The sequence below is a fragment of the Bos indicus x Bos taurus genome, chromosome 6 (genome assembly GCF_003369695.1).
Source record: "Bos indicus x Bos taurus breed Angus x Brahman F1 hybrid chromosome 6, Bos_hybrid_MaternalHap_v2.0, whole genome shotgun sequence".
Taxonomy (NCBI): domain Eukaryota; kingdom Metazoa; phylum Chordata; class Mammalia; order Artiodactyla; family Bovidae; genus Bos; species Bos indicus x Bos taurus.
Window position 1 is genome coordinate 43,252,751 of NC_040081.1, and position 12,587 is coordinate 43,265,337.

The 12,587-nt window shown below is 36.8% G+C and overlaps 1 long non-coding RNA gene and 1 other non-coding gene across 3 annotated transcripts in view; one reads left to right on the forward strand and one right to left on the reverse strand.

Moving 5' to 3' along the window:
- The window catches only part of LOC113894169, a 65,944-nt gene extending 61,966 nt beyond the window's left edge, over positions 1-3,978 (forward strand). The window contains exons 3-4 of one of the 2 annotated variants that reach the window (XR_003511493.1): positions 3,381-3,420; positions 3,907-3,943. This is a non-coding gene — a long non-coding RNA (uncharacterized LOC113894169). Of the gene's footprint in view, positions 1-3,380 lie in introns of both variants that reach the window. The other variant, XR_003511491.1, reaches the window with a different exon arrangement.
- A 6,517-nt stretch (positions 3,979-10,495) lies between these two features.
- LOC113894840 lies at positions 10,496-10,602 on the reverse strand. The gene has a single exon (XR_003511679.1). It is a non-coding gene; the product is annotated as a U6 spliceosomal RNA (small nuclear RNA).
- Between the last annotated feature and the right edge of the window lie 1,985 nt (positions 10,603-12,587).

Below are 12,587 nucleotides of genomic sequence, written 5' to 3' on the forward strand. Positions count from 1 at the left end.
GCTGCAATCACCATCTTGCAGTGATTATAGAGCCAAAAAAAAAAAAAAATAAATAAAGTCAGCCACTGTTTCCTCATCTATTTGCCATGAAGTGATGGGACTGGATGCCATGATTTTCATTTTCTGAATGTTGAGCTTTAAGCCAACTTTTTCACTCTCCTGTTTCACTTTCATCAAGAGGATCTTTAGTTCTTCACTTTCTGCCATTAGGATGGTGTCATCTGCAAATCTGAGGTTATTGATATTTCTCCTGGCAATCTTGATTCCAGCTTGTGCTTCCTCCAGCCCAACATTTCTCATGATGTACTCTGCATACAAGTTAAATAAGCAGGGTGACAATATACAGCCTTGACGAACTCCTTTTCCTATTTGGAACCAGTCTGTTGTTCCATGTCCGGTTTTAACTGTTGCTTCCTGACCTGCATATAGGTTTCTCAAGAGGCAAGTCAGGTGGTCTGGTATGCCCATCTCTTTCAGAATTTTCCAGTTTGTTGTGATCCACACAGGCAAAGGCTTTGGCATAGTCAATAAAGCAGAAATAGATGTTTTTCTGGAACTCTCTTGCTTTTTTGATGATCCAGCGGATGTTGGCAATTTGATCTCTGGTTCCTCTGCCTTTTCTAAAACCAGCTTGAATATCTGCAAGTTCATGGTTCATGTATTACTGAAGACTGGCTTGGAGAATTTTGAGCATTACTTTGCTAACATGTGAGATGAGTGCAATTCTGGGGTAGTTTGAGCATTCTTTGGCATTGCCTTTCTTTGGGATTGGAATGAAAACTGACCTTTTCCAGTCACTGTTGAGTTTTCCAAACTTGTTGGCATATTGAGTGCAGCACTTTCACAGCATCATATTTTAGGATTTGAAATAGTTCAACTGGAATTCCATCACTTCCACTAGCTTTGTTTGTTGTGATGCTTCCTAAGGCCCACTTGACTTCACATTCCAGGATATCTGGCTCTAAGTGAGTGATCACACTAACATGATTACCTGGGTTGTGAAGATCTTTTTGTACAGTTCTTCTGTGTATTCTTGCCACCTCTTCTTAATATCTTTTGCTTCTGTTAGGTCCATACAATTACTGTCCTTTAATGAGCCTAGCTTTGCATGAAACGTTCCCTTGGTATTTCTAATTTTCTTAAAGAGATCTTTAGTCTTTCCCATTCTCTTATTTTCCTCTATTTCTTTGCACTGATCACTGAGCAAGGCTCTCTTATCTCTCCTTTCTATTCTTTAGAACTCTGCATTCAGATGCTTATATCTTTCCTTTTCTCCTTTGCTTCCAACTTCTCTTCTTTTCACAGCTATTTGTAAGGCTTCCTCAGAGAGCCATTTTGCTTTTTTGCATTTTCTTTTTTTGGGGATGGTCTTGCTTCTTGTCTTCTGTACAATGTCATGAACCTCCGTCCATGGTCTATCAGGCACTCTATCAGATCTAGTCCCTTAAATCTATTTCTCACTTCCCCTATAATCATAAGGAATTTGATTTAGGTCATACCTGAATGGTCTAGTGGTTTTCCCCACTTTCTTTACCATTGGTTTTGAGAAATTTGATTATGTTTTGTTTTGGTGTTGTCTTACTTAAGTTTTTATTTTCTAACTTGGAGTTTGTTGAGCTTCAATAGTGTTCTTTATGCTTATTTTTAAATTGGAAAATTTGAAAAATCATTATTACCACAAATGATTCTGTGCCTCACTCTCTCTTTCAGGGACTCAAATCATAGTCCTTTCAAATGAAAGCATATTCAGCTGATTTGATGTTTATGTTTTTTTTTCTTTGTATTCCTTTCAATAATTGTTACTGGTATATCTTTAAGTTTACTACTAACGTTTTTTTGCAGGGTTTAATTTTCCATTGATTACATAATGTGTATTTTTATTCTCACACTTTATACTTTCATCTCTAGATTGTGATTTTGATCTTTTAAAAATAGGCACTCTGTATTTCTACATATTATGTTCAATTCTTTAGCTTTATGAACATATGTATTACAGTTATAATACTTGTTTTATTATCCTTGTCTACTAATTCTGACATCTGTGTCACTTTTGTGTCAGTTTCAAATGATTGAATTTTCTCATTATCACAAGTCATGTTTATCTGATTCTTTGCATGCCTTCTAATTTTTGATTGTGGCCACACATTATGGATTTTATTTTAATGGGTGTTGGATTTTTATGTGTTTATTTCTATAAGTATTTTTGAGCTCTGTTCTAGGATACAATTTGTATTCTACATTGGAAGCAATGTAATCCCTTCAAGTGTTCATTTTGGGGTCTTTTTTGGTTGGGTTTTGCTTGTTTGTTTTTAGGCAGGACAGAGCAGCATTTGATCTAGGAATAATTATGACAAACCTAGACAGTGTGTTCAAAAACAGAGACATTACTTTATCAACAAAGGTACATATAGTCAAAGCTATGGTTTTTCCAACAGCCATGTGTGGATGTGAGTGTTGGACCATAAAGGAGGCTGAGCACCAAAGAGCTGAAGCTTTTGAACTGTGGTGTTGGAGACTTTTGAGAATCCTTTGGACTGCAAGGAAATCAAACCAGTCCATCCTAAAGGAAATCAACCCTGAATATTCATTGGAAGGACTAATGCTGAAGCTAAAGTTCCAATACTTTGACCACCTGATGGGAAAAGCCAACTCATTGGAAAAGAGGCTAATGCTGGGAAAGATTGAAGGCAGGAGAAGAAGGAGATAAAAAGGATGAGATGGTTGGATGGAATCAGCAACTCAATGGACAAGAGTTTGAGCAAACTCCAGGAGTTGGTGAAGGACAGGAAAACCTGGTGTGCTGCAGTCCATGGGGTCACAAAGAGTCGGACACAACTGAGTGACTCAACAACAATAAGGAACTATTCCCTACTTCTAAGACAGACCCTTCTGAGTATTCCACCCAGGGCTTTGTGAATTGTTTTTTGTTTTGTTTTTCCTTCTCTTTTACCACTTTAAGATTCTCTCTTAATACTGGAGGACCTCATGGATCTTCTTCTTTTGTATTATTCACCTTTATGCTGTTATCATTTGTTTCCATCTATATGCTGTGCTGTGCTTAGTCACTCAGTCATGTCAGATTCTTTGAAACCCCATGGACTGTAGCTCAAACAGGCTCCTCTGTCCATGGGGATTCTCCAGGCAAGAACACTGGAGGGGGTTGCCATGCCCTCCTCCAAGGGATCTTCCCAACCCAGGGAATGAACCCAAGTCTTCTTCATTGCTGGCAGATTTTTTTCCAAATTTATATCTCTAACTTGTATATCTTTTCTAAAATACATATTTGATATATTCAATATATTGTTTAAAATGGTACTTTAAGCATAATAATTAAGACAATATATTCAAATCTGAATCATGATCCTCTTTTTTCTTTTCAGAAATCTGCTCTTCTTGAAATCTTTCTCATCTCAATTAACGGTAACACCATCCTTCCAGTTTCTTATGCTCAGAACCATGGAGAAATCCTTGAATCAGTTTTTGTTATACCTTCTACTGCTTTAACAAATCTGCTGATTTTGTTTTCAAACTATATCCAAAAACTATTTTTCTCCACTTCCTTTGCAATCAATATTATCTCATACCCTTGATATTATCTACTTAAAGACTCATTGTTATCTGTATATAATGTAAGACTACTTCCTTAAACAGAAATATTACAAATGAATTAATTTTAATGGGAAGCATGTATCACAATGAAATCCACAAATAAATGTAAAAGTATAGAGTACCCACAAGAGCTATATATCTTAAGATTCAGAGACTTGACAAATTATTTTCTCAAACAATTTGAATAAGCATTTTATTTTGAAATAATTTTAGATTTACAAGAAATTTGTAAAGATTGTTTGAATTATACATTTACACTACTTACCCACTTTCAGTTTCTCCTAATATCATTTTCAGGAAAGGCAATGGCACCCCACTCCAGTACTCTTGCCTGGAAAATTCCATGGACAGAGGAGCCTGGTGGGCTGCAGTCCATGGGGTCGCTAAGAGTTGGACACAACTGAGCGACTTCACTTTCACTTTTCACTTTCATGGATTGGAGAAGGAAATGGCAACCCACTCCAGTGTTCTTGCCTGGAAAATCCCAGGGACGGGGGAGCCTGGTGGGCTGCCGTCTCTGGGGTCGCTAAGAGTCAAACACGACTGAAGTGACTTACAGCAGCAAAATCATTTTACACTATCATCTTACATTTGTCAAAACTAAGAGACTAACAATCCTATATTACTCTTTAACTATACTCCTGTTGTTATTTGAATTTCACCAATTTTTACATTTTTCCTCTTGCTTCTGTTCTAAGATCCAAATAAGAACTCTACATTTAGTTGTCATGTCTCCTGGTTTTATCTGCTCTGTGACATTTTCTTGGTCTTTCCCAGTTTTTCATTACCTTAATGGTTTGGAGCTATACTGGTCAAGTATTTTATAGAATATTCCTCAAGTGTGGCTTATCTTATATAGTCTCATAATTAGAATGTGGTTGAGTTTTGGGAAGAAACACCACAGAGGTAATGCCTTTCTTATATCACATCAGAGAGCATATGACATTCGCATGATGTCACTGATAATATAAATCAATATATTTACAGGATTCTGCACTACAAAATTACTATTTTTTTTTTCCTTTTTATACCCTATTCTTTGGAAGTGAGTCATTAAGTCCAATCCACCCTCAATAGTACATCAACATTCTGTAAGGAAAATTTGTCTATTCACCTCCATTAATTTATTTCGTCATTTATTTATATCATTATGGACAGAGTTGTATTTATTTTATACTTTGGATTATAATTCAAAATTATATTATTGTTCAAATTGTTCTAGCTTTGGCCATTGAGAGCTCTTTAAGCTTGCCTTCTATGTTCATTTGATTTTGGGCCACTTCTTTTCTAATATTTCAGACATTTTACTTTCAAAGAATAAACAAAAATAACAGCTGAAAAATATTTAGATTTTTCTAACACTATGCCCTTTATGAAAGCAGAACATTTGTCATTGGTTTCAATTACTTACTACAGCAAAGATGCCTGGGGATAGCTATTTAATTGGGTTAAGATGCTCTGTTAAAGTGTTTCTTTTCAGTCTAGCTCAAGGCTGTCTGATGTTTCTGAATTTCCCAAGGCCAATCTACATAATTTCTTTGAATTCCTTACTCTTTTATAGACACCACTGGTATACAGCAGAACACAAGCAAATATATCTAAACACGCCCTTTCTTACATGACTGTGTATATCCATCTTGATGTAATTTTTTATATTTAGTTGTACTATTCTTCAGGGAAGCTTTAATTTTCCAAAACATTTTCTTTTAGCCAATCATAGATAGATAGAAAATGAGACACATATAAAAGATAAGTTATATGTTACAATGGTTGATGGGAAACTCTAAAGTGAATTGGAAAATAAAAGCACATATGGTCAATAGTTTTACATTTGTATCTTTTCTAATGTTTTATGGTTCATAACATATGAAGATTATTAGGAGCCAAATCATGACTATATATATGTGTGTGTGTGTGTGTGTGTGTGTGTGTATGGTGGCTCAGTGGTAAAGAGCTTCCTTGGTGGCTCAGTGGTAAAGAATCTGCCTTCCAATGCAGGAGAAGCTGGTTCAACCCCTGGGCTGGGAAGTTCCCCCAGAGAAGGAAATGGCAGCCCATTCTAGTATTCTTGCCTGAAAAATCCCATGGACAGAGGCGCTTGGTGGGCTACAGTCCATGGGGTCACAAAGAGTTAGACATGACTTAGCAGCTAAACAACAAAAACAGTATGTACGCATGTATGTATGTATGTATATGTGTATATATATATATATATAGATATAGATATATATATAGTGAAGTCACTCAGTTGTGTCTCACTCCTTGCGACCCCATGGAGTGTAGCCTACCAGGCTCCTCGGTCTATGGGATTTTCCAGGCAAGAATACTGGAGTGGGTTGCCATTTCCTTCTCAAGGAAATATATATATATATATATACATATATATATATGTATATATATATATATATATAAATATCATGTGTATATATACATAAAACAAATATGGATTTGTAATATGAAAATTTTACATGGGTAAAATCTCTTGCATAGTGACTCATAAAATACAATATAATATTTAATATTAAACTAAGTTAATAAATCAATATTGGCCACAGTCATTATATATATTTATTATTTTTATATATACTTAGAAAGTTTTCCATTAAACTGTATAGTTACCTATATTAACATCACACAACACATTTTCAGAATAGACCTTTCTCCCATACCATTTTATTTAGTCAAATGCTTTGGTTAATATTAACATTAACCAATTCCAGATGTCAACAATTAAGTTCAATGCAACAAAAACATTTAGTCAGGCACTTTCCTCAGACTGAGAATAAGACTTTACATAAACATGTGTAGTGGATTTTGAGTCTATCTTAAGATAAAATAGTTGTGTTTAGTGACTAAACATATCATTACACAGATGCCTGATCCTCTTTTGCAGCTGTTCTTGCTGCTTTGGGTCTACATAGCCCCTCTGCTTGTCTTTCTTGTGGCTCTCACTTAGTGCTGCACTATTTGGGGGGAAATCTGCAGATAAGGGGTTCTGGCTGATTTTGTAATGTGCCTGCAGAAAGCTAAGCTTGCATTGCAATGAGGTCAGATTTCATTTCTAAGCAAGGTCACACTCCCTGGTTGGTAGAACTCCAAGGAAAATCAAAGTGCTGACAGAAACATCTAAAAGGTGGTGATTCAGTAGGTGGCACTCTTTCCTCCCTGCAAATCCTGTTGTCAAAGCTCAGGTTCAGTTTGCCTTTGAGTTGATTTCCATGTCTTCTTTTGACCATTAGGGAATCTAGTATAGAACAGTTTATTTGGGGAGTCGTGGGAAGGCGATTTTGGCTTGTGGTTTCCCTCAGAAAACAAGGATTTGCCTTTAATCTCTGTGTCCTAGATATACATGACCTCTGTAATTTTGTTTTGCTTTACCTAGAATTTTATCTTTAAGAGCTGGGATAACTGTACAAGCATATATGATGCTGAAAACCTTTATTCTGCTAGGAAAACATTTTCTTATCTGCATATGAGTTTTCTATTTTCTGATTATTTATGAAATTCTCACTTAGTTCCCAGAGTTGCATAGACCACAAAATTAGGTTGCCTTGTAGAAGCTTCAAATTTTAATGACTACTAAAATCTACTATAGAAATACTGATTTCTTTGCTCTTTCTTCATGAGCTTGAGACAGCACTTTTAGCTTTTATTAAACTGAATGTCAACTAGGATCCAGAGGATAGATTTATTAATGTATTAGACATCTTTCCAAAACTCTTCTTTCCTCAAATGTAAAAATAAAACCAAAAATGAAGCTGATGCTTTTCCACAACAGAAGTCAGATTTGTGCACGTTTATCCCCCACTTTATATAGAACATGCTGAAACTACTTTGAGAAACCATTCATAATGTCTCATTTAGACTGAAGACTAGTGATGGAGAAATTAGAACTCCCTCCTTACCCAGTAACACAAAGAAAGTGCTTGACAAGACACACAGAAATAATCTGAGTTGAAAAAAGAAATTGTAGTTTCTCCTATCAGATTATTACATTTTCTTTTTAAATGTTTCTCCTTTCTCTTTCTCTGCTTACATTATTATCTCTGCTTGTCATGTGACTTGGTTTTTGTTAAAGTGAATAAAGAATGTCAGGTGTGATTGAACTTGGTACTTACAAGAGCAAAGGAGTGTAAGTAAATTCATTTGAGGTTCTATTATTTCAACCTGGAGAGTTTTTCTGGGTGTGAGGGTTTGATCTTTACTGAGTCCCAACAGAATTTTGTGAAGTAAAAATGAATTCACACAGGTTCACATGTACACATATGTATACACACACACACACACACACACACACACACACACACGCTGCAGGGTTCCACTGAATCAGATCAACTTGATTAGCTCCAAAGAGAAATAAAAGATACAGATTTCCCAAGAATGTGATAAACCATTTCTTTCCTCTAGCAATGTTGTTTGAACCCCTTAAAGAGTTTTATTTGGACCCCCTCAAATCCTCCCACCAATTAAGTTTTAACACACCAACCATTTCCAACCATAAACTCCAGTCACAAAATTACATGATCTGCAAATCTCCCTAAACTCCTTTGGCTCCTATTCCTAGAACAATACTGTGCTGTACATAGTATTAATTGTTTCTGATGACAGGGATAATTTTAGAGAGAACTTGGCTGGCTCCTCTGGTCTCCTTATTTGCACTTCTTTGTGACAAGTTCTGGAAGAAGCCAGGCATAGATGCTGTGAATTCCCCTATAAAGCTAACTCACAGTCCTGAGGTAATATGCCTTCATGGGAATCCTGCATTCTTTACTCTTGTTTAAACAGGTCAGAAAACGCAAAGCCGGCTTAACTGGCATTGTTTGTATTTGACTCGATAAAGCTTCAATCATCTTTGCATCTTATGATATAGAGATTTGAACAAATCTTGACCACAAATAAGAAATAACAGCAGGTTCTTATAGCTTGAGAAGATGAAAAAAATCATGTTTATATAGTGAGACACAACATCATATCAGAGTGTATTGAATAATCACCTCCATGCTCCCTTGAACTTTCCTTTCTAGCAAATCACTTATGTTCAAGCTTTTGTACATTCTTTTCTTTCTCACCAAGATGCTTTCCCAAACTCCTCCCTAATCCACTTTCCTACCAGCAAACTTTTATTCCTCTTTCAAAATCCAGGGCAGACATCAACTCATTAGAGAAGATTTAGTTTACTCCCCACCAAGGCAACTGACTTCATCTCTTTATTCCCTGATCAACGACTAGGCTTCATTAATTGAGTCTCCAGGGCCATAAAAATCCACACTACTAGAGGATGGTGATTAACACTGTCTTCTATATAGATGGCACCTTTGAAGTTTTGCAAAGAGGCAGAACTTGCCTAGAAACTACCACAATGCCCGCCACATAGAACCTACTCAATATAGGTTGCTTGAATTGTATTTGTCTAACATAAAACCAAGAATTTCAGTCATGAATATGCTGGAGTTGAAATGAACTTCAGATGTCATTTGGTTCAAACCACTCAACCTATAGATGAGGGAAAGACCTTCCAATCTATGAACTGACTGATTTTTGCACTGCTAGTTGGCGGCAGATTGACTTGAATTAGAACCCAGTTCTTATGAAGTCATCCTTTCTGCAGCAGTGGACTGCCTCACAAAGTGCTAAAATAAAAAAGCTACTCTTCCAACAGGGGCATATTGATAGCATAAAATCCCACCCTTGGAAAGCATCCCCATCGGGAGACTCGCATTTCTTCCAGTGTGTTAGATGCCTGTGGCTCTAACTCAATTGAGCAGTCTCTTCGTCCATTTTTTGTTCTTGGGTTGAATAGGGTTTTGCTCTCTTTTCCTTGTAAGATCACAGAGTTCTTTACAGGTACTAACTAGGCCTCATGACACTCTCTGTGGAAATGATCTTATTATTATGACTAAAATGGTACTGAAGGGCGGGATCCCTCCGCTCTGGGGAGAGCAGCGCTGGACGGTTGAGTTGGGGTGACTGAGGAAATCCATCCGCGTCGCCGCTGCCGCCTCCGCCGCGGAGGAAGACAGGACCTGCCGCGCTCCTCTAGCGACCCTTCGCAGACTCCCACCGCCACAGGCCTCGGGCCAGCCGCGAGGAGCTGCCTCCCCCAGCCCCCGTCCCGCGGCCCCCAGTTAAAAAATAAAAAAATAAAAAATAAAATAAAATGGTACTGAAGACATTTAAGGTGTTAACCTAAAACTGAAGAAAAGGCATCAAGTAGTCCATCCCAGGTTCCTGGTACTGAAAACACTCCAGTACCAAGAGACTTGACAGTGTGGCCTGAGGCAAACTGAAGAAGCAGAATAGCAATCTAATAAGGGTACATTTTGTTCATGTTTAATAATTATATCAAGTAAAGAGTGATGATTTTCCTAAGAAATATACACATCTGGGTGGAATTCAAAAGGTAGTGCTGTGACCAAGGAAAATCCAACCTCCTCTTTCTCAGAGACCTTGTAGGCAAGGTCACTCATGGGAGACTTGACTACAATGTGTGGGGAAACTGGAATTTTATAAAACATGTAATAGAACTTATGGAGAAAGAAAGACAGGTTAATGTTGGTTGAGTCAGAATCAACTCTAACCTGTCAAAACTTTGTAGGAGAATTTGTCCAACAGGTATGAGAAATGTAGAGTGCAGACTCAGAAAAGAGGTCTGAATGGAAGAGGGTACCTGAAAATTCACTCGCAAGACAGGACCCATGGCATTATATCATGTCTAAGAAGGAAAAAGGGCAGAGAAAGCTGTGGACTGATCTTTTTTTTTTTTTTAAACTTTACATAATTGTATTAGTTTTGCCAAATATCAAAATGAATCCGCCACAGGTTTACACGTGTTCCCCATCCTGAACCCTTCTCCCTCCTCCCTCCCCATACCATCCCTCTGGGTCGTAAAAATATGGAACGCTTCACGAATTTGCGTGTCATCCTTGCACAGGGGCCATGCTAATCTTCTCTGTATCGTTCCAATTTTAGTATATGTGCTGCCAAAGCGAGCACTGGACTGATCTTTAATCTTCTAATAACTAACACTGACCTTTGCTGGTGTTTTATATCTTTAAAGGAAAAGTTATGATATATATTTGTGTTATCTATTAATAAATAGTAATGTTTGTCTCATATTTTATAATTTACAAAGTTGGTCTTTAGCACTTTCCTATGAGAAAAGAATCCATTCTTCCCATTTTGCAGAAAAATAAGTTATATGTATTATGCATTTGCTGTCACATGGGCAAGTAGCAAAAACCATGCTTTCTGACACCTGTTGCTATTCTCATTTCAAGCACTGTTTATTAACATCTTATTTTTAACACCAATTCTCATTTTTCTCCTACATTCTTTCCCTAAAAAGTTTTCATTCCTGTGGAAGGCAAAATGGATGATTTTATGATCATGGATGATTTCGAAGAGAACAAATTGAGTTGAAGGGCTGAGATCTTTGCCCAACCCCAAGGAGTATGTGTGTACTATGAAAATGGAGACAGAAAATGCAAATTATCTTCTGAGGCACTTTGATAGTGAAACAAAGCAATATAAGACTTTCTCCACAGGATTGGATAAGACGTTTTTCTAACATAAAAAAGATCTGAGAATTGTTAGGAAAATGATTATATAATGTATTAGAAGAAATGGAAAAATACAAGAAGGAAAAGGAAAAACAGAAGGAGAGAGTCCTTGAGGAGACAGGAGAAAATGGAATCAAGATTAGCTTGGAAAAGGAGGAGGGCCATAGAAGGGAAGATCAAAGTCTACCTAAAGTTGGAGAAAAGTACAGAATGGTTACACTAGGGGTGTTGATAAACAATGTTGGAGAGAAGAGAAGAGAAGTCACTAGCCCCAAATAACTTCAGACTTTTCAAAAAAAAAAAAAAGACACAAGGAGGAAGGGAAAACAAGATCTATACTGAATTACAGAAAATGTTTAAAAGGAACTCTTGTCAATGTTACATGACACCAAAGGTGGTGAGTAAGACAAATTTAATCTGTGGCTTAGTGGTAAAGAATCCCCTTGCAGTGCAGGAGACACAGGTGATACAGGTTCAATCCCTGGATTGGGAAGATCCCCTGGAAAAAGAAATGGCAATCCACTTCAGTATTCTTGTCTGAAAAATCCCATGGATGGAGGAGCGTGGCGGGCTACAGTTCATGGGGTTGCAAAGAGTTGGACATGACCTAGTGACTAAAATGACAAAATTTTAAAAATGGAGTCTTGGAATGATTGAGAATGAATCTAACCCATTGTGTCCAGTCTTTGGCATCTAGTTATCCTTCCTTAGTAAAAGGAAGTAGAGTTCTTTGGAGAGATGACTAATTCCAAGGGGAGGAGGTAGGTAAAGATAATGCAAGCCAAACTAGAATATCTTGCTATGCCTGAAAATAAAAAATGCTCAAAAAAAAAAAAAAAAAAAGGACATGTAACAGTACAAAGGAGGCAGATTGAAGTGGCTCCTAGGAGGCAAATCTGAAACAGTTTGAGCATCAGCATAAATGATGTTATAATCCATTGAATAAAATAAGAATACCCAAACCCATACTGATCATAAATGAATTAAACATTTAGGGAGAGGGTGAAACAAAATGATAGCTAATAAATATTTTAAAAAATAAAATAGCAAAATCACCATTGTGCAGTCACTATAATAATAATGGAATCAAACAGAAATCAATAAGGGGAGCCTATCACTAATGTGGGAGAATTTTCTGAGAAATATAATATTTACCAGGTTTTAAATTATCTCCCCACAAATTATTGATTAATTACAGGGAAAGTGGTAACTAAGTGGGAAAACATGATAGTCAACACTTTAACCAAGAAATCAGTTAAAATTACCCAAAACAGGACAAACAGATTGACATTCTGAGTCTCCTAATGTAATGCTCTGAGGACACATAATTACATCTGTGGCATTTCTGCCTGAAAATGCACACCTTAAATCTAATCATTAGAAAGCATTAGACACACCATATTGAGGAAGATTCTACGA